This window comes from Danio rerio, chromosome 17, assembly GCF_049306965.1.
Source record: "Danio rerio strain Tuebingen ecotype United States chromosome 17, GRCz12tu, whole genome shotgun sequence".
In the NCBI taxonomy this organism is placed as follows: domain Eukaryota; kingdom Metazoa; phylum Chordata; class Actinopteri; order Cypriniformes; family Danionidae; genus Danio; species Danio rerio.
Genome location: NC_133192.1, coordinates 50,780,673 through 50,802,958, shown reverse-complemented (window position 1 = coordinate 50,802,958; position 22,286 = coordinate 50,780,673). Strand labels below are relative to the sequence as shown.

Genomic DNA, 22,286 nt, shown 5'->3' with positions numbered 1-22,286 from the left:
GTTTGCTTTTTACACACCAAGACACCTTAAAATAAAAAAAACAATTCTGTTCAGAAATAGTCTGTATTTCCAATAAATATTAACTAACTTTCAAGAAATAACACTAACAATTTCATATATTTATAAATTTACATAAAAGTCGAAATAATTTTGTCTCAAATACATTTACAGATTAAATATTACTTACATAAAAAGCTAATAAAATGCATATGCATATTAAAAAAGCATACAAATGTGTTTACTTCAATATTTCGAATTGCTTTTGTGAATATCAAATATCAAAATATGATTTGCGTAGTATCCCATTATCATTCAGCATAGCACACACACACACACACACACACACACACACACACACACACACACACACACACACACACACACACACACACACACACACACACACACACTCACTCACAAAATGTATGTGTTCAAGTTTTATTTTTATTTTTATTTTTATTTATTCAACAATATTTTTGTTGACAAATGGTAACGTCTAGTGATTTATGGATTACAGGAATGTTTGTGGATTAAAGGGAATAAGAATCATTAAATGGTCTTAACATGTCATCAATTCTTGTACTAAATATGCCTGACCAAAGATCTTTGATAACTTTTTTCAGTATATTATTACACCAAATGAAATTTTTGCCAATGTCATGTGCAAATTATGGTAAAAAAATAATAAACATGTGAAAAAAAAAAAAAAAAAAACATGGTAATGTACAGGGAAAAATCAAGCAGCATTACACTTTTTTATATATTGTCCACATAATGTTAGTGCAGAAATTGGGTTTAAGGTTTCAGGATTGCTATGTTTGTACTGTATACTGAACAATGAGCATGCCCCAAAATATATCCATTGCGAGATATATAACAATAACATATGTTAATCACAAATGTTTTCCCCCCCACTGCCAAAAAATGTTAAATGTTATGTGGACATTTGACTCCAAATGAATATATTGATCACACACACACTTTTCTCATTCAGATCCATTTAAACTACATATTGACCCCCAAATACACAACAGCCATAGGTTTGACAAAAAAAAAAAAAAATCAAACTAGATCTATTTTAATCAGCAAAAAAGACCCCTTATAGGCCTAGTCCCAATGTCAAGCATTTATCTGGTAGGCAACCTTTATATAATGAAATAAATGCTAACAAAACAAGCTAACAATTGGTCACAAGCATACTGTCTTTTTTTCTGAGAATCAGAGACAGTGTCACTCTGGTCAAGTGGTCCTAAACATTTCACAATTTTGAGATAGAACTGTTGAACTGTTAAGAACCACTGCACCAGAGGGACCAGAAGAGACCCAAACACATCTGAAGTTGTCCGGATCCTCTTCACTGTTCACACTGGACATGTTCCTGGCGTCCAATAAAAACAATACGACGCCGAGCGGAAAGTCTCGCGTCTTTTTAAGAACTACGCAAACAGATGCGATACTTATTGAAGGCCTAAAAGTACCGAGACGTAAGTTCAGGCGTCAGTTCGTGTACGCAAACGAAAAACTCAAAACAGCGTTGACTGAATTTTCTAAAAGGCATTTCCTCTATCAAAACAATCTCTTCGCGAATACATATTGTGCGGAGCAGCTGTTTCACGATACCATTCCGACATTTGAGGTCCAAGATGAGGCGGGGAAAGTTCTTCTGGAGTTCTTCTGGTAGTTCTTCTGGAGGCGTCTCGGCTCGATGACAGACAACTCGGCTGTGCAGTAAGTCTTTTATACTATGTGCTGCTAGTTTCATTCACACTGGGCTTTTCATTCAGACTGGAATGACGACTCTTCAAGTCCGACCGGCTTTTCTTGGTTCCTGGGCAGAAAAGGCGAATCAGCTTTACATCTGACACGTCCGTTTTACCTCATGCACAAACGCCGCTCTTTCAAGTTTAATCAGTACATACACCGAGATTGTTTATAAGCAACATGGTCTTGACAATATAGACAGTGGCTTCAAAAAGTATTGAGACTCTTGAATGTCAATGTAATTATGAAATAAAATGAAATATGAAATTATAAAATATAAAAAAAGACAAATTAGGCTATGTATGTGCAGTTCATGGCATGCCACATCAATATTTTGTTAGCAGAAAACGTTTACATACATTTTTGTTGTTTTATAATTTTAAATATGTCAAATAAATAAATAAATAAATAAATAAATAAATGAATGAATGAATGAATGAATGAATGAATGAATGAATGAATGAATGAATGAATGAATGAATGAATAAATAAAAAAGCGGAAATGTTTTACTTTATCTCTTAAACCTAAATCATAATATAAAAATAAACTAAATCTCAGCATGCATTCAGATAATCAATAGCATAAAGCTCAGAAATGATTGAAGGAAAGCTGAAAAGTTAAATTAAGTAAAGCTTTCAGCCTGCAGTTGTTTTAATCAGAATTAGATTTCAAGGGAAAACACTGTTTAACTTTACGTCATTCATTCATTCATTCATTCATTCATTCATTCATTCATTCATTCATTCATTCATTTTCCTTTGGCCTAGCCCTAGTCCCTGGTCACACAGCGGAATAAGCCGCCAATGACTCTGACATGTTTTAAGCAGCGGATGCCCTTCCAGCCGCAATCCAGTACTGGTAAATACTTTGGTTATTAAGTTATAATATATAAATAGAATATATATAAATAGAATATTTAATTCGAATATGCAATGAAGTTTGTTTTGTGTTTGCTCAAGACACAATCGAACTGCATCGGCTCCATATGCTGAATGCTATATGTAAAAAATAAAGTCAGTCAATATTTGGTCTGTGTGCTTAAAATGCGATTTAAGTTTAAATAAAGTTTAAAGTTTAGTTTTTTTTTTTTTTTTTTACTTTTTAGCAACTAATCATATTGTTTCAACTCTGAAAATTATGTAGCAGAAGCATGCTGAAAATAAAACGTAATTACTGCAGCAACTAAAAAGAAGTAAAAAATATATACGAAATATAGACGAAATGAATAAATCGTGTGTGTTTAGATGTATGTTTTTAATATAGATTTTGAAAAATATACTGATCATCTGATTGATACTATGATTTCTTTAGTGTGAAAATCATTATGTGTTAAAATCTGATTACTTAGGGGTTTGTTTGATACTGCATGCTTGTTTCTAAATGTTAAATACATTTAGTTTAATTAAAAAACATACAATTAGATGAATGATAATAGCATGGAAGTGACAGCCAGCAGGACAACCACCTTAAGATCTTGTTGGACAAGCAATGAACTAGATAAACTAGCTGTTCTGGAGAGAGAGAGAGAGAGAGAGAGAATAGTAGCAATGGACTTATTCATTTAATCCTGCATTGTATTATTTCAAAGTAGCCAAATGTACAGAAAAAGTTATTAGTATGTATTTAAATTTGAAAAGTGATCACCAGTCAGGGGCGACACAGTGGCGCAGTAGGTAGTGTAGGTAGTGCTGTCGCCTCACAGCAGGAAGGTACCTGGGACGCTGGTTTGAGCCTCGACTGGGTCAGCGTTTCTGTGTGGAGTTTGCATGTTCTCCCTGCGTTTGTGTGGGTTTCCTCCGGGTGCTCCGGTTTCCCCCACAGTCCAAAGACATGCAGTAAATTGAGTAGACTAAAATGTCTGTCGTGTGTGTGTGTGTGTGTGTGTGTGTGTGTGTGTGTGTGTGTGTGTGTGTGTGTGTGTGTGTGAATGAGTGTGTTTGGATGTTTCAGCTGCGTAAAAACATGCTGGATGAGTTGGCGGTTCATTCCGCTGTGGCGATCCCGGATTAATAAAGGGACTAAGCCGAAAAGAAAATGAATGAATGGATCACCGGTCAGTGAATATGTTAGAATTCGTTTTGTTCTCAACAAATGTTCTTATTTTATTGTTTGATAGCTGCTGTAGTAAATAGATAAATTTTTTAATATAAATATGTCTGCTCATATCTGAGTTTGTCTCATAATCATCCTTCATGAAGTCCACAAAATATGTTTAAACCCATATACTAAGAGACATAAAGTTAAAGTGATGCACAGTGTTGGGGTAACGCATTTAGTAATGCGAGTTACGTCATAATATTATTTTTCTAAATATCAAGTAACGAATTACTTTAAAAAAGAGTAATAATATTTGAGTTTTAGTTTGATTAATTAGCTTTTAAAAAATAAATTGCTGAATTAAAATAATTACAATGAATCACGCAGTCAATGAGAGAATGTTTGTTATTTTGAATACATCGAAGGAAGGAAAAGGGGATATTTATCAATGGACAGTGATTTTACTTAAGACAAATAGTACAAAAGTTGCAAACACAGCTTTAAACCTTAAATAATCTGTATATACGGCATAGCTCTGGGGTCAGGAAGTTCTTAAATAACATTATCCTTAAATATATGTATTTTTGATGTGTTTTTTAAAGGTAAATGTAGGGTATACAGTGTGCTGTTAATTGCAGAGCTCCTCTATTAAAAAAAGAAAAAAAAAAAACAAGTTCTTAAAGAGATCAAGCCACAGCCAGTTAATAAAAGTAACGTAATGCATTACTTACAATAAAAAAGTACCTAAGTAACACAACTAGCAACTTTTTGGGGGAGTAACTCAATATTGCAATGCATTACTTAAGTAACTTTCCCAAACACTGGTGATAAAAGAGTGCATGGAAGTATCGCATTAGCATATTACAATCAGTTGTGGAAAGAGTACTGAAAAATCATGCTTTAGTAAAAGTACCATCACTTGCCTAAAAATGTAGTGCAAGTAGAGTAAAAGAATTTGTTGTAAATATTACTCAATGTATGAGTAAAAAGTAGCTCTTTCAAAAGTTCTCAAGCGCAGTGAGTATTAAGCAGTTAAAAACTGATGCTTTTACATGTCATTTGTGAATGTTTGTAAACGTAACATTCTGTAGTGCGTTTAGTTATTGCCTAGCAGGAACACAATGTCATAAGATGTTAATATTAGGTTAGATTTAGGTTGTGACTTCAGGTGACCGAAATTCAATGTCTAGCCAGCGTATAAGGACAATGTTATTTTGATGTCCAATAATGCTGACGATTGACGTTATAGGTTGATGTTGATGTTTGGTTAATTTCAGGTTGTATTAGAAAGTGACCAAAATCCAACATCGAGCCAACATCTTAAACTAACGTCATATTGACATCAAATACTGACATTTGTTCGTCAGGTACGGCAACCAAAATCCAGCATTTGATAGATGTCATAGTGGTAACATCCACACAACATCAAGCTGTAACACCATTAGACGTTGATATTTGGTTGGTTTTAGGTTGGACATTGACGTTGGCCTGACGTTGAGTTCTGACGTCAATCCAATTTTCATTTCTATTTCATGTAAGATTTTAAAAAAGAGGCGTGGCACCCAACTTTACCCCTAAACCTAACCGTCATTGGGTGACGAGCAAATCGTACTAAGTTGTATGAATTAGATTGTACAAATTCATACAAATTGCCCACTAAACCAAAAAGTTATGAATTGCCATGAGATAGCATTGCAATATGAGTACAGTTTATATAAAAAATAAATACAAGTCAAATATGACCCAAGTCACTAAGTTGAATTAATTATATCAATTAGCAGACTATACTAATTAGTGGAAAATTGTTTTAGAATGATTATTAGTAATAATAGACACATTGCACCTATTATCATATACTTGGACCACTATTTGCTTTTGAAGCACAATTCAGTAATTATTGCTGTAAAGATCTTTAGTGACACACTATTCACAGTTTAGATAGGCTACAAGACATTTGTTGTCGTGTTTAAAGCTGAATTCCAGAAATATCTTTGCTGTCTCAATGTACTGTAATGCTGTTTGGGAGCATTTTAAAAAGTCATGAAAGTCCCTGAATGACTGGTCAGACCTGAGTAAATGCTACAGAACAAGGGGGTGAGACGAAAGTTTCAACGGTGCTGAAAACGACTCATAAATAGTCTTTAGTATTTAGAAACTGTGAAAGCGCAAAATGTTTATCATTCATTCATTCTCTATTCAGCTTAGTCCCTTTATTAATCTGGGGTCGACACAGCGGAATGAACTGCCAACTTACTCAGCATGTTTTTTCGCAGCGGATAGCCTTCCAGCCACAACCCATCACTGGAAAACATCGATACACTCAATCAAACACATACACTAGAGACAATATAGCTTACCCAATTCACCTGTACCGCATGTCTGTGGACTTGTGGGGGAAACTGGAGCACCTGGAGGAAACATGCAAACTCCACACAGAAATGCCAACTGACCCAGCCGAGGCCTACTGCGCCACCACATCGCCAAAATGTTTATCCCATTGCAAGATTTTACTGGACCTCCTGTCACTTAAGTGCCGTCTTGTGAAATGGTTTAAAACCAGCATAGTCTGATGCCCTGAAAGATTTTCGTCATGGTTCAACATCAATATTGGCATGCTACATGGATTAACCCTATTCCCACAACTGTTCATCCTCCGAATACACTGAAACAAACAACAACAAAATAACAGGCCTTCTTAGTTTTTATTTTTTTTCCATTTAGGTTTTATTATCACATTAGTTGTGTAAAAGTAACATTGTTTGTTGAGTTTTACTTAGTCATTTAACTATTACTTTGCAATATGTTGTTGGAAGAACACTTTACTCTCTCTATTTGTAAGTATTACACAAAGGGGCTACCACAAAAGTTTTATTCAAGGAAACAGCACAGTAAATTTTGTTGTTTTGAGTAGAAAATGAACCTCAAATGTCATAAAAAATAGGTTACTACAATATAAAAACAGCATAAATGCAACTGAAAAAAACTATATCTCCCAGTACATGATTGTAACACCAGTATCAGAAAGTTGAATATGCATTTTTTTAAAAATGTAAGTTTTTACATTGATGTTTAAGTAATACTTTACAAAAAGTTTCATTAGTGTATGCATTTACTAACATAAGCTAATCATGAACAACACGTGTACAGCATTTATTAATCATAATTGAACATTTACTAATGCATTATTAACATCCAAACTCATGCTTATCATTAGTTAATGCACGGTGAGTTAACGTGAACTCACAATGAACAACTATTTTCATTAACTAACGTTGACTAACATGAACAAATACTTTAGTAAATTTATTGTTCATTGTTTGTTCATGTTAGTAAATGCATTAAGTAACATTAACTAATGAACCTTATTGTAAAGTGTGACCGATATTTGCTCCAAAAAAATAAGGTAAACTTAAACAATTCCAAGTGAAATACTGTATGCCTAAAAGCTCAAGTATGTGGATACATTGAGTACTAATATAGAATTTACAATTATTTATTTATTTAGGGGTGGTGCAGTGGCGCACTTGGTAGTGTTGTCGCCTCACAGCAAGAAGGTCGCTGGGTCGGTTGGCATTTCTGTGTGGAGTTTGCATGTTCTCTCCAAAGACATCTTTATAGGTGAATCAGGTAAGCTAAATTGTCCGTAGTGTGTGAATGAGAGTGTATGGGTGTTTCCCAGTAATGGGTTGCAGCTGGAAGCACACAGAATACACACAGACGACGCACGCTCACACGGAGTCCAAAATAGAAGTTTGTGATTGGGCCAGCCCAATGTCAGTAAAGAAAAGAACCTATGGGCTGCAGATTGTCACATGGGCCGGCCCGGTCTGTCTGTCCGGGAAAAAAAGCATCTACTTTCAGATAGTCACAGATCACAGGAGCGTCAATTAATAAGGCAGAAAAAACGATAGGCTGCTAAGCCTTTTATGGGACGATCAGATCATAAAACGATGATCAGCCCGGCCCAAAAAGTACGTCGGCCCACCGGGAAAGTGCCCTGTTTGCCAGATGGCCAGTCCGCCCCTGCACAGTGGCCCATTTGACCTGCTGGCATGACTTTTCTTCTCCTCTCGGCTGTTTTACAGCGTTACTTCTGGATAAAGAAACGAGGGCGTGTCTGCTGAGTTTTTTCCACCGTGTTTATCATGCATCAGCTGTGATCGCTGCTGCCGCCTGCTGCTTATCAGTAACACTCATCTGTGAAGAGCGCAGCGCGCAAGAGCCAATCACGGCCGTTTTTGTTGAGGGTGTGACCAATAAAAGAGGTGTAAGAGAACTAGACAAGGATCAGAAAGTGAGCTGGATATTTATATTTGTTTATATTATTTGCTAAATGCTCGTGTTGTTTAAAGGTACAGTTTATATTTCTGACTTTGTATTAAATGACAAAATTGTATTACAAATAGTATATAAATATAAATATAGTCATACATTTAATACAAGAGCTGCTGCTGTGAAGAAAATATAAAACTATGTATGGAAAGCACCGTCAATGCACCGTGATGCACCGAGATATCGAATTGAACCGAATCGATGGCAGGATAATCATAACCGAACCAAGAGACTAGTGTAGGTTCACAGCTCTAGTTCTGTATGCAAGCATCAGGGTTTTGAATTTGATATGAGCTTCAACTGTTAGGCAGTTCAGGCAGAAGAACAGACGTGTGATGTGGGCTCTATTGGCTGCAGCTTTCTGGATCATTGGAAGGAGTTTCACAGCAGATGATATGAGTCCAGCTAGGAGAGCATTACAGTAGTCGCGTTTAGAAATGAAATGATAGATTCTGCAGGAAAGTGAATCTTGTGAGCCAGATTTTGTGATCCGTGCTCTACAAGTTAATAATTTGCCAGTAACACTGGCCGGTCATTGGCAGGTGGTGTTTGGCAGGGCGCTAAATACTGGGAACTGAAGAGCTGCAGTGAATGTTGGGCTTGACAATGCTGGATTGGGTTGCTTATTCTGATTTCACACTGCACAGTTTTCAAAGTTGTTGAATTTACCATTGTTTTTACACATGAAAAGTGATAAGGAAATAACTCAAGACCATGCTCAAAACTTAATATGGCACCCTGCAATAAGTATTTTTAATAATTTACCATTCACATGGTCCATGCACTGATTTGAAGGGCAAAAAAGGAAATAAGTGAAGTTTATTTATATACTTATTTCAAGAGGATCACGTGCTTATGATAGCTTGCGGCTAGCCCTGCATTGTCCAATCTATGATTCACCAATCAGATGATTCCTAAGCCACTTTAAATACCCTAGGTTCCATATCACAATCATCTTCATGTTGAAAAATCCCCCCTTCTGCCCTACTCCTCCTCCATTTGTAGATGGGTGGCACGGCAACCTAGTGATTAGCACTGTTGCCTCACAGCAAAAACGTCTCTGGTTCTAGTCCTAACCAAGCCAGCCGGCGTTTCTGTGCAGAGTTTACACATTCCCCCTCGTGCTCATGTGGGTTTCCCCCGGGTTCCTCGATTTCTTCCTACCGTCCAAAACATGCAACTCAAGTTAATTGACTAATCCAAATCGGCACCATAGACATGCTCCTAGTAAGTAGTTATCTCTTAAGAGCAATCACTATCTGTTCTTTAGCTACTAAAGCAGGGGAGTTCTCGAGTTATACTTGAGCTCATACTCCCCTCTCGCCTTGCAATGGGAGGGAGCCCCGGGCTTGAGGATCTTATGAGCTCAGGGCTCTCTCCCGGCACAGCACGCTAAACAAGATTTATAATCAATCATCAGCTAGGTGTGATCCCTAGTAAAGATTATTATGGAGGAAATGGTTGAGGAGATGCAGGGAACAGGGAATTTGGATTTTGCAAAATGAAAAAAAAAATAGTCAACAAATAATTCTGCAATTTTCTGTGGCTGCAGCTGGTCAAATGAATGTTTCTTCTTTGTTTCTGTTTAATGTCCTTGTAAAGCTTATTTGTTATGGTATTGTAATCTAGAACTTCTCCTCAGACCTCACACTTGGCTGTGGGTCATTGCCAATTTGTTTTCAGTCAGAATTTATTTCACACAGCAGGACTTTGAATTGGCAACAGGTTAAGATATAAGGTCCAGATCATGTCTTTGAGAGTTCAAACTTTGTTTCTCATATGAACAAGCATCGATTTTCATTTGATTTTGGCATTTGTTAGTGATTTCAAATAGTTGTTGGTGAATGAATATCAGGGCGAATTTGTGCAGTGTGAAGTCTTCATAACAGGCATGCGAAAGCTGTTTGGGTTGACCCAATCTAAATCAAGACTTGACAGGCCTGACTGTGGTGCAACAGATATGTGGTTCAAAGTAACAACCTGTCTGTGGCAAAGATGCCCACCAAGATGGACCTGAGAGGATGAGGACAATTTAAAATTTGTGGATGGAGAGCTTTGAACATGACACACAGGCCTGAAGTGACAGTGCAGAAAATACCCAGGACTGGAAAAAATGAAGACCTGCCTGGAAAACTTGGCACAATAGCAATAGCTGAAATCCGAGCTATTTTTTCTCACACAGCTGGGTTCAGTATAGTTCTGATTCCACCTTTAATGTGGGATATTGATTAAATAAAAGAGAAAGAAACCTCCAGTCGCCACTTAAAAGAAAATGCCCATCACAATATAATTTTATTTGAAGCACAAATGTCACAAGAACTGTTATAAAAGGTTACTCTAAAGCTAAATTCACTCCAAAATGACAATTACTAAACCATTGAAACCCAAATTATTCTCTCTCTCTCTCTCTATTTTAAGATTGGTAGCACCGAATGAGCATAGTCTCACTCACTCTCATTTGGCTTATTCCCTTCTTTAAAACGAAGATGTTCAATTCAGTAAATGAAGCTTCATAGATTTTGTTTGTCCATTAAAATCTATCAAGGTTTCTTAACTTTTGGTTTCATAGATTTTCATTAAAAATATTGGGTGTTTGCAGGCATTTTGAATCAGTAAACCAAACAGTAAACACTTCTAAAGCAGATTGTCACTCAAGTCAATAAGCTGTGGTTTATCACACTAGTAATATAGTTCTAGACGTGCAGAGACAAGCGAGGACATCTGAGAAATCATTGTTAACTTGATTTAATTGTTTGTGAGGTGCAACCAGCAATTAAGAGAATATACTGAAGCCTTACTTGAAATTCATTGCAGGCCTTGAAATTCATTGCAGGTCTAATTTTTTGCTGTCATTGATTGTACAGGCTTGATTATAAGCCCATAGCTGTTTCAGTACAATGCAGTTAGATTTAGGGCCTCTGTAAACTTCAAATGCAGTTCTTTGTCATTCTTCATTTGAGGGCAAAAGGACGTTTAAATAGACTGAGTGATGGTATACTGCTTTTTAACACTCCAGTGCGGCAGGAGCCGAGGTTGTAAATGTGTCACACATCTTACATTTACCCTAAACACAATGATAGCATCTGAGAGAGAAGAACAGTTTCATAAACATCTGGTAAACATCCTTCTCTGTGGGCAGCGCCATGGCTGTGCATCAAATTGTTTACTGTTTGCTGTTGACGGACATCCATTGGCACCACCATTGTAGCAAACTCATAGAAAACATGTGACACGAAGAGGTGGGCCTCTCATCCGGTGTGTGTGACCCCTTTCTAAGTCTTTTAAGAGTTCACATTTAGATATTGCTTGATAATAATAGCAGGATTGCTGTCCCGGGAGAGAACCTTGAGCTCAAAGATAATAAAGCCCAGGGCTCCCACCTGGTAAATAAGTATGTAAGGGGGGTACAAGATCAGGTAGTTCTCGAGAGCTCTCCCCTGGTAAAGGAGGAAAGGGGGAGGTGGGGTGGATGGGGATACTTCAAAAAGGGAAGATGAGGAAGTAAAGATAGTCAGGCTATTTATAGTGAGTTTGGAATGATCCGATTGGCTTACTAATGATTACAAATGAGAGACCAGCACGTGCTCCTTTCGAAATTAGTTTATAAAACTTCATTTAATGCTGCGTTCACACCAGACACGGATGAAGCATCAAATGTGAGTGCTTTACATGTTAAGTCAATGCAAAGACATGAACAGACATGTGGCGCGATTTGGACAAATGAAGCGTCACGAGCTGAGCGATATGCGCAAAACGTTCGAGTTGGAAAATTTAAACTTCAACAGACATTCGCTTCATTTTAACCAATCATGTTCTTGCTATAGTAGGGGAGTGATTATGATGTATATCTGTTGTTGGTTTCTCGAGGGGAAATTGTCTTGCTGACACTGAACAACAGTTCATTAAACTGGGCTTGCTCAGTCTGAAGCACTGCTGAAAGCCTCCATCATCCAGGTATAGTTTCTGGAGGAGTTGATAAACTCGCAGAGCTGGGTGCACCTCTGAAGGATCTAGTGGACTCAGACACAGCGCAGAATGAATCTATGCTGTTTTTCAGCCTTCCTAAAGCACATAAAGCACAGCTAATATCTTAATCAAATCCATGTTAGCCATTTAGCAATGAAGCTACAGTCAAAGGGCAGACAAAAGCCCTTCTCATGACGCAAATCCACATCTATTGTGAAGTAAATTAATGTGCGAATAATGCAAAATTGATGCACGGATGAAGTGAGTAAACTCAAAATGTTCATGCGTCTATTTATACGAGAATATCTTGATTTATTCGCGCATGCTGCGCCTGGTGTAAACACAGCATAACAGGTCCGGGGACAGCTGTACCAGCTCTGATACTCGACTCTCCAGTGTATTTGTGTGGCTAGTGCTGTTGTTTTGGATGTTGTTCTCCTTTCTGACCCACTTGACTAAAGAAAAATCATTGAAGAAGGAGTTCAAGAACACATCTAGTGATCGGAAATTGCCACAGACAAATAGTAACTCAAAGGTTTTTCAAGAGTTCACACTGTGACCAAGCTGATGCTTGATAAGGTAAATGTATGTTTCGCATGCTGTCCCGGGAGAGAGCCCTGAGCTCGGAGGATCCTCGAGCCTGGGGCTCCCTCCTGTTTAACCGGAAGGGAGGGGAGTCGGGTGGATGAGGGATTTTTCAAGACAAAGAAAATCAAGCTATGTAGGTGAGTTTGGATTCATCTGATTGGTATAACATGTGATTGCTAATGCAGGACCAGCTGTGGTCAATCATAAGCACATAATCCTCTTGAAATTTGTTTATAAATAAACGTCACTTAGGAGCCAAAACAAACTGTCTCAAAAGTTTGCTTTCTAAGCTGTTTTAAACTTCCATATTAACAAAAAAAAAACTGTTTCAGCTGGATTTTGTTCAAAATGACGTTTGCTCTTTGGTTTGTCCCAAGTATACCTTCAAAAAGACTGTGGTTAAAAGATGTACAGTGTAAGAATTATGATCAGAAGGTCATATTGTCCACACACACCACAAGTGACTTTGAATCTCATTTGGATGCAGTGAAATAAAACAAAACTTCATGCCCTGACATATTCTGAAGCAATTGCATGGAAAAGGACAAAAAAGCATGTGGAAGACACTGCTGTCAGAGGCACTGCCAAGTTTTCCCTCCTAATGGAATACAAAAACTTGTACAAGCTCATACGACAGCAACAATTGCACAGCATACACCCGCTTTAAGTAATTGCCATTGTGTTCTGGGAGGTAATTGCTAGAGATTATGGGTTTTTAGTGTCCTGATTTTTCAAAAGCCCAGCCTTAAGTCCAATGTGTCCAGTAGTTTAGCTCCAAACATAATGATTTAAGGTACACCAAATGACAATTTAATCACATAGAGAGAAAGACAATTAACCAAACCTACTTAGTGGTCTAATTAAAGGATGAGTTTACCTTCTTCACCAACTTTTCATCTAAAATCCAGAAGATTTTGTTCATCTTTGGAACACAAATAAAATATTTTGAAAATTAAATGAATGTTTATTCATCCAAAGCTCTGATACTTCAAAACGATCATGAAGGAGCTAAATTCTTCAGGCAAAAGACTTTTGATGGAGGGCACAATGGATATAAAAGATGAACAATTTCTTATGGGTTAAAAACAACATATGAGTAAATGATGACAGAATTTTCATTTTGGGGTCAACTAACCCTTTAATCTTAGTAGTTTGACTAGAAGGAGTGACACTTAAGTCTGTCCTGATATTTAACAACTCCAGTCTAATGTATGGTATCTGGGTGTAGTTGTTTCCTTATCTATATCAGGCACTTCAGCCCTCAGTTTGGCCCTACCCAAGCCAGTTCTGTCACCCTTCCAGTTTGTTCTGTTTCTCTTCACTAGTCAGAGTATCTGCCAGACATGAAACTTGAATCAGGTAGGGCTGGTTTACAAACACACCTTTCTTTTTCTCTTGTTGCGCTTTTTACAGTTGTCATTATTCTCTTATCTACGTTTTAAAAACAAAAAAGACCCACAGAGTCAAGAACAAATCTCGTGTGTCCAGAAAATACGGCGAGGAAGTGTCACCTTCTGTCACGTTACATTAAAAGGAAAGTGTTTTCCTTCAGGTCCCATGCAGTGACTCAGAATGAGACTGAGGGTTGCTCCCAAGGTCAGTTGCACCTGTCATTGTTTATTACCTGGGGGCGACATGTTCGGACTTGCACGGCAAACAGAAAAGACGTACAACTCTGAAGTTCCATTGACTACCTGATTTACATGACAGCAAGAGAATGCTTATTTAAGACCTGAACCTGCATTTTTTAGTGTCTCAAGATTTTATTAGACTTTCTGCATGTAGAAACAAAGTCAAAACAATCCACCTCATGATTAGTCTAATTAAGCAATTCTAATTACTCGAATCACCCTCTGTCTCTCGGCACTACGCTAATTTATCAAGGCCCCGGTTCTGTCTTAATGAGGTTGACTGCACCACATGTAGACCCGATCTTGTGTTGCTCCACAGAGAGAGACTGAATAAGACGTTTAAAGGCTGTTGACGGTCCATGGGGGATTTCGGGAAAGAGATTTCATCCTAGTTTTCTGTGTTGTGCCATAATTTTCTTTACTCGACAGATCACAGGGTGGTCATTAAGACACGTTCTTATTAGTGCGTTCAATGTCTGTGTAATTAGGCCAGATATAACACTAGGCCAAAGTTGTAACTGAACAGAGATTTCTAATTGCATTTCGTGGTTGAAAGCTGACGAAGAACATTGTAAAACGAACATATACAGGAAGAGCAGGTTTAGATGATCTGTAAAATGCTGCTAATCTGGGGTGCATTTGCCAAACAACGGCATAGCTCGTGGCTGAACTATCATAGTACCAACATAGGCTCATTCTAAAAACGTAGCCCTATTAACATATTTTGGTGAATTATGTAGCTAGAAATACGCATGACTGCCGTTTGTTTTTAAAATGAAAGATACAGGGCGGCATGACGGCATTTCTTTTCGAGTTTTCCAGCTGACCACTTACCACAGTGTGGACAGCTTTCCCACTGTTACTAGTTTGTATAGTAGCTCGCCATGTACATCGGCGGACTTGAGACACAGAGAGGAGTTGACCACGATGACAGGGTTTGAGTCCAGCGATGAATGGTCTAGAAAGCAGGTAAGAAAAAAAAACAGAAGCCAAAAAATCAAGTAAACAAGAAAAATTGTCGGTTTAGATAAGTGTAACACTATTGGTTGGGTTTATGGAAGGAATAGGGTGGGTCAAATGATCAGTCAGTCAGTCGACAGCGGCCTCATACATAAATCATCCAAATCGTTAATGATTGTGATTTACAGTTGGCTATTTATTAAGAAAAGAAAAAAAAATCCTACTTAATAATAATAATTTTATTATTATCATCATTAAGTAATAAGCACTACTTAGTGGACATTTTTACTTTAACTAAAGTGTTACCTTATTTTTTTGTTGAGTTGATAAACTCAATTGTCTTCATTTGAAAGCTGCTTTTAACAAAGCAAGTTATTAAACGTCACTGTTATATGTTTTTAATTTTTATATTCTTATTGTCATTGTTAATTATTTGTAATTCAGTAAAGCTTCACCTGACACAAAAATCTTGACATCATCAGCAGATTCTCAGAATGATGAAAAGATTGTCCCAGATGCCTGAGCTTCTACACATTTTTGGACTAACATTGTTTACTGAAATGCGCTGTGACATTCTCATGTTTCTACAATTACACAAACATACACAATATTAAATTTAAGCTCTACAAGACAATAGCAAGAATGTTCTCAATAACTCTAAAATATTCAGTTAGTTATTTTAATGAACAAAAAGTAAGTACACAGAGTCAACTCTCTAAATGACTTAAAGCACCTTGGGATTTCAGTCTGAAGGAAGAAATGCGTTACATGATAAAAGACCTGTGACACAACATGCCCACACACATCCACACCCGCACAACACAGCTAGGCAGAAACAACCACTAACAGCCAAATATTCTGTTATAGAGGATGTGCAATTAAATAAATACATAAAGATTTTAAGTCAGAAGTAGGCAGCTGGTGGGGGCGACTGCGACTGTCATTTTCGAGCAATGCTGAAGACACAGGATTGATTTTTCAGGTATGTTAAATTGGAGCTGATCTCTACAGGATTGGGGCTCTCCAGGACCAATGCTGACCATTCTAACGCTCAAGATTTTGTACTAAACTTCTGACCATGGTTTCCACAAAAACATTAAGCAGCGCAATTGTAAACAAGCCCCAGCTTCTCACTGACAATGCAAACGTACATCTGAAATATGCAACAAAAATACTTGGAGTAACTTTTCAAAATTGTAGGAACATAATTCCAATAAGCAAAATATTTTAACAAGCTAAGCAAATTAAGGCAAGGTTTATTTAAGCTCGAAGGAGTGAGTGAGCTACCTTTATACTAGAAGGTATAGTTGTATAGTTGTGCTAGAGTATGAAATAAGGGATAAATTGTGATTATTCTTAACAAAAGGTACGGATAGAGATGTATTTGCCTCTGCATAAACAGATGAGTTTATTATTGGCACATTTCACTCAAATAAAAAGATATATATATATATATATATATATATATATATATATATATATATATATATATATATATATATATATATATATATATATATATATATAATAAAATCACAGCCCTTTCATACTAAGCACAAAAATAATAAGTTCTATAAATTGTTCTGAATGTAAATCAGCAGATCTACTATACTGATAATGACCACAGCTATAAAAATAAAGATGCAGAGAAATTACATTGTTGGTATCACTTTCAGACTATTTTTTTCCAGCTAATACACGACAAATCACTGAAAGCCAGTCAGAATCCATTTAAATTTAGAGAGGTCGCACATTTTCAAGCTATAGACAATATTGTGGAGAAGCTTTGCTTGATGTTAAGTCTTCTTTTAAAAATGTATTTAAAGATAATGACTATCATGGAAACAACTGCTTATGCCATGGGAAATAAGGATCAAAAATACATAAAAGTTTTGCTGGCAAATAGAAGTATAAAAATAAAGGTTCAAGTATCCAGTGCTAATTGGCAGATAGCTCTCTGCAGCTCTCACATGTTTGCCTACTGAACCCTATGGTTAGTACCTGGATGGGAGACCACATGGGAAAAACTAGGTTGCCATAAGTGGTGTTAGGGAAGCCATATGGTCTGTGTGGTCCCTTATGCCCCAGTATAGTAAAAGTGTAGCTGTGCTGTCACATACTCTCTGTGGTCATTAAAAAGAAAAAGAAAGGGGTTGTGTCCCTGGTATCCTGGCCAAATTTGCCCACTGGCCTCCAAACCATCCCACATATCATATTTGGTTTCATCTCCTCTCCACCAATAAATTGATGTGCAGCCTGACAGAGAATTGCTACACACAAGTGATGGATGAGGAAATTCCCCTAAAAATGTGTAAAGCGCTTTGAGTACCCAGAAAAGTATTATTTAAATGTAACAAATTATCATTATTATATCGACACCGTACCTCCTTTAAAAATGCTGGTAGAAATATTTAGACTTTTTATTTTAACACTACACTGACTGTAATTGCTAATTTCACCATTTTATTAGACTCATTACACAAGCAGGATTCACTGGTCAGATGCATTAGTAGCACCGAGGACATCTGCTGGTTACAAGGAGGTCAAACTAAAATTACAAACTCAAAATAAGCATACCTATCAACCCTCCTGTTTTTCCCAGGATTCTCCAGTATTTTACTGTTCTATCCCGCTATCATCCTGTAAAGGTATTTTCCCGTATTTCTTCCGTATTTTCAGTCTTTCTCTAAACAGCCAAGTCTCCCTATACGCAACCCATACCGCCAAACCACCAGGGGTCGCCCTATGCTATAAAAAGTGAGTCTTCTGTGCTTTCGCACATGTAAACAATGTAAACAATTATAAATAAATACTAAAAACGGTGCGATTCCATTTCCTTTTGATTACAGGTGCCGTCACCCATCCTATACAATCCTCAAAACTGTAATATAATGGTGCATGACTGTCAGCTGATGTGCTCCATAGTGATAAACAGATGCTGTTTCCCAAACGGATTCTGTACAAGTGATTTAAAGCGGAGAGAAAAAAAAGTCTGGCTTTTGGGTGCGTGTTTAAACAGACATACACACATAATTGATACTAGTAACATATAAGGATGTCGATCTTGGTGGGGTTTTTTTCAAAACACAACTAATTTCGTCTTAAATGAGCATAAAATGTAAGGAAAGCAGTCAAATGCTTTCATCATAAAGTTAGATGTGTGTATTTTTAAAGTGACACCTGTTATTTAATGTAATAAAAAAATCTTAATAAATGAGAGATTCATTCTTTGCTCTTTAGTTAGAATGTATAAGTTATACAGTGGAGAAACAGCTAATGAGATTTGGGGGGTATCGGGAAATCCCTTATTATGGTGGGCATATCCCTTATTTTCACATCCCAATGTTGACAGGTATGAATAAAAGATGGCTTTGGTTTATCAGTGTGGATGCAAATATATTTAGCGTTATGTGCCTGACATGTGTCGGTTGCCTCATTAAAAACAAATGTGGAAAATTTCACAACATACATTTTAAACTTACAAAACATTTAAGTAGATCTTATGCTTCTTTGGGATGGCATTGAATATAACCCTATATCCCACATTTTGCCTTCTGAACAGATGAGACTCTTCCTTAAAACATGCCCTGTTTTCATAATAAGAGTCCCAAATAAACTTAAAAATAAGGGGAAAAAGATCAATGCTGTAATCTCACTATAGGAATCATTATGACCAATCAAACACTGGGTATAGGGCATGCATATTTATAATCTCATGGTGATAGTCAAAGTAAGGTTTCTGATGATCTGTTTTATCCAGAATTTTATTCCTAGATTTACACAAAAATAAGGAAACAATAGTGTTTGAGGCCCACGGTTTATCATTCTTATGAACTGAACTGAATTATTCAGCTATGCCTATGATATGCAGATTTCTAATAATGTCACATCATCTAAAAACTCATCTTAAACAGGTATTTGTATAATAGATTTTTTTGCAGGAAATGAATGTGACAGTTTGTGCTGTAAGGAAATGTGAATCACTGTGTCAAATCATCTTTAACAAGGAGTTACAGTCATTGCATTGGCATGTTCTGATTTAATGTCACCACAAACATTCGAATGCTTTCATTTCTCATATAGCCTCTAAAGTCTCACTAAAAAGATCACTTCACAGGTGTTTTTCTTCTGATTAGTGTATTCCAATTGTAAATATAAACTTCTTCAACACAGGCTCATTCTGAATGGGTCAATTGGTGCTTAGGTTTAAGGGAGGAGGAGGGTAGGTCAGTCAGTTGACAGTGGCCTCTGATGGAGTTACGTGATAATAGCAGGCGCGAATGGCACTCGTAAGAGAAATTCTCTAAAAGCATGCACAGCACCCTCTGATGAATTTGCAAAAATAAAAAATTTACCTCCTGGGGTGTATTTGGCGCTCTCCAGAAATGCATATAGTGGTACGTTTTCAGAATGAGCCTGGGTTGATTTTCTTTATTATTATTGACATCATTTATTGTCAAGCGATGTATTGTTTATCAAATTCAAAAGGTGAACAAACCTTATGAATTAAATATGAACCTCAAAATGGCGTTAATGTCCAAAGCATATGTGTTTGTTTTATAATAAGCTTATAGTATTAATTTATTGCTAAGTATTATGTTTATTTAGCTTTAAAAAATCTGGTTTCACAATCATAAATACTTATATGGGTTAGTTCAGTCATGAAGAACTGAACCTAGAACTGTTACTCGTGTTAAAATAATGTAATACTATTGTATGTAATTCAATTCAATTCAGCTTTATTTGTATAGCGCTTTTACATTGTAGATTGTGTCAAAGCAGCTTCACATAAATGGTCATAGTAACTGGAACAGTGTAGTTCAGTTTTTACTGTTTAAGTTCAGTTCAGTTCAGTTCAGCTCAGTTCAGTGTGATTTAAAATCATTACTGAGAGTTCAAACACTGAAAAACAAATTCATCGATGCGTAGCTCTACCAATCCTGAACCATGCGAGCCAGTGGCGACAGCGGAGAGGGGAAAAAAAACTTCACCTGATGGGAGTGAAAAAAAAAGACCTTGAGAGAACCAGACTCAGTTGGGCACGACCATTTTAATTTCTCCAATGGCCAAAAGTCTTGTGCAGTCTTGTATGTACCATATAACACATCCACAACCACAAGTGGGATGTTTTGCACATTCTTAATTTTATAAATTAATTTGACTTTATTAATTATTAGCCTAAAAAGGAACAGTAGAGATCTATTTCTTAAAGCACAACTTAATCTAAAAAGCAGTACAATATATTCACAAATGCTGAAAATATTTCTTTTTAAATATTTTGTTTTATTATGGTTATGTGCTTTGTACATTTTGTTATGTATCTATTTAATATTTTCAGAGAATTGTTGTGGTACTTAAATAGCAAAATTCATCATAAGTAATAATAATGTACAGTTGAAGTCAAAATGATTTGCCCCCCTAAATTATTAGCTCCCCTGTTTATTTTTTCCCCCAATTTCTGTTTAACAGAGAGAAGATTTTTTTCAACACATTTATAAACAGAATAGTTTTTATAAATCATCTCTAATAACTGATTTAATTTATCTTTGCCATGATGACAGTAAATAATATTTTACTAGATATTTTCAAGACACTTCTATACAGCTTAAAGTGACATTTAAAGGCGTAACTAGGTTAATTAAGTTAACTAGGCAGGTTAGGGTAATTAGGCAATTTATTGTATAATGATGGTTTGTTCTGTAGACAGTCGAAAAAAAATTGCTTAAAGAGGCTAATAGTTTTTTCCTTAAAATGTTTTTTTTTATTTTTTTTTAATCTGCTTTTATTCTTGCCGAAATAAAACAAATAAGACTTTCTCCAGAAGATAAAATATTATCAGACATACTGTGAAAATTTCCTTGCTCTGTTAAACATCATTTGGGAAATATTTAAATAAGAAAGAAAATATTCAAAGGGGGGCTAATAATTCTGACTTTAACTGAATATGAAAAAAATTATTTAAAAGAAAAAAAAATAATACTTTACAGACCAAAATAAATATGTTGTATTTGCTTTCGTACTGGCTTGTGGAGAAACACAGCTTGTCTATGCAGGATCCATCTATTAAGAGACACAGCAAGCTTTTTAATGTTTTCATTTTACACTTTCTTCTGAAGTGTCCCATTGGGAGGACCAGCCCATCAAGTCTCCACATTGTTCTTCTTCAGGGTGTGTGTGGTCCAATAGTCCCACTGAGAGAAGAATTAACGACGCTGAAGATTAAATTAAAGCCCTGGTGGACTCCAACGCCTGCTACGCCACATCTGGAGCTGCTAGCAAACAGCAGCATGATCAAGGACATTTGACAGGCACAGGCCCTGCAGTTTAACACCAAATCAAGGAGATACACAGCTAAGGACAACATCAAAACATCACTTAGAATGATTAAAACTCTATATTTGTCGTCATGTGTTTGAGTAAAATGACATTTTTGTTTAATTCTGCAAACTACTGATGATATTTGTTTCGGATTTAAAATTTTGCCATTTAGATAGATAGATAGATAGATAGATAGATAGATAGATAGATAGATAGATAGATAGATAGATAGATAGATAGATAGATAGATAGAATTAAGTTAAGGACACTACAGATTTCAGGGTATTTTTCTGTGGAAAGCAAAGTTTAGACTTATATATGTGAAATTAGACTGAGCTTCATGCAACTGTCACAATCACCAGCAATCCAGGCTTGTAGATCGCTGATAAACATTCACTTTTACTCAAGATTATAATCCTGTCACCATATGAACTACAAATCCTGTCATGCATCTCACTCACACCTGTTCCGGGTCACCAGTGTTGCCAGACGTACAACAATTATCGTATTTGTACGACAATTTCGACCTCTGTACGATGTACGTTAAATAATTTTTAAAAATCCTATAATGTACAATTATTACAGATTATTAAAAGCAGAATTTTATGGCATTTAAAATGAACTTCATTGTAATCTTAGGGCTTCTATACTTTTTGATCTAGCTGTATCTTTTGTTTAGTGTCTGTGAGGAG

General features: G+C 36.3%; 1 long non-coding RNA gene and 1 other non-coding gene across 2 annotated transcripts; one reads left to right on the top strand and one right to left on the bottom strand.

Annotated features, from left to right (window-relative positions):
• Positions 1-1,235: 1,235 nt before the first annotated feature.
• mir203a (microRNA 203a) lies at positions 1,236-1,331 on the bottom strand. The gene has a single exon (NR_029933.1). It is a non-coding gene; the product is annotated as a microRNA 203a (primary transcript).
• A 155-nt stretch (positions 1,332-1,486) lies between these two features.
• On the top strand, positions 1,487-22,251 carry LOC141378419 (uncharacterized). The gene is made up of 4 exons (XR_012393025.1): positions 1,487-1,728; positions 2,536-2,620; positions 7,305-7,426; positions 21,444-22,251. It is a non-coding gene; the product is annotated as an uncharacterized lncRNA (long non-coding RNA).
• Positions 22,252-22,286: the final 35 nt, after the last annotated feature.